Here is an 862-nt window from a genome sequence, read left to right on the forward strand (position 1 = left end):
CTTGTACTATGTAGTGACAAAACACGCTCTGTAGTGCAACATGGCAACCTCCATGTAAGGGGACCCGCGCTGTATGTAGATCGAAATGACTCATTCTAAGGTAATAAAAACATTACGGATCATTATGTGAGGTCTTTATTCACCACTGAAAACACAGTTATGGATATTGTTTACTAGGTCCTCAGAAATATTACACACTGGACCTTTAAAGCGGAGCAATCGCTGCCCTGCCACCGCACAAACATATGATTCAACTAAAGGCAAGACTTGACAATTCTGATTCTCCTATAAATCCTTAGTCGGGGACAGCCCTAGTATTACATATAAATGAGGTTTCCCATCTCAGCCTGAGTTCTTATTTCATGCTGTATAATATGTGAATCTGAATTACAACAAAATACATTTGTAAATTCAATGATTGATTGTTCTGTGAACTGAGAGGCGGTTTAAATAAAATGGAGCTTGATATTTAGAGAAATAACTTCAACATATTCAGACAAACCATAACTTTATCTGACCTGAGGGTTTCCAGTTTACAGTGTGGACTCTGCAGTCCGACAGACAGCTTCACTCCTGAATCCTGCAGGCTGTTGTTACTCAGGTCCAGCTCTCTCAGACTAGAGGACTGGGAGCTGAGAACTGAGGACAGAGCTTCACAGCTTCTCTCTGAGAGGTTACAGCCACTCAGTCTGGAGAGGAAATACCAATTGTTTTAAAATGTTGAGTCTCAAAACTACACTGTATATAATCTCTTCTCAGCACATGTTAAAATCTTTGCTGTTTGACTTTGAACATGTTGGAGATGTGGCAACTAATCTTGACTGAATGAGGAATAAACAGACGACCAGTGGAACTGTAACCC

General features: G+C 40.4%; 1 protein-coding gene across 1 annotated transcript in view; it reads right to left on the minus strand.

The window, feature by feature from the left end:
* Positions 1-862, minus strand: part of LOC123972421 (ribonuclease inhibitor-like) — a gene marked incomplete at its 5' end in the record, with an annotated part of 9,664 nt that overhangs the window by 6,048 nt on the left and 2,754 nt on the right. The gene's annotated exons all lie outside the window — the stretch shown is intronic.

Source organism: Micropterus dolomieu, linkage group LG01 (assembly GCF_021292245.1).
Source record: "Micropterus dolomieu isolate WLL.071019.BEF.003 ecotype Adirondacks linkage group LG01, ASM2129224v1, whole genome shotgun sequence".
In the NCBI taxonomy this organism is placed as follows: domain Eukaryota; kingdom Metazoa; phylum Chordata; class Actinopteri; order Centrarchiformes; family Centrarchidae; genus Micropterus; species Micropterus dolomieu.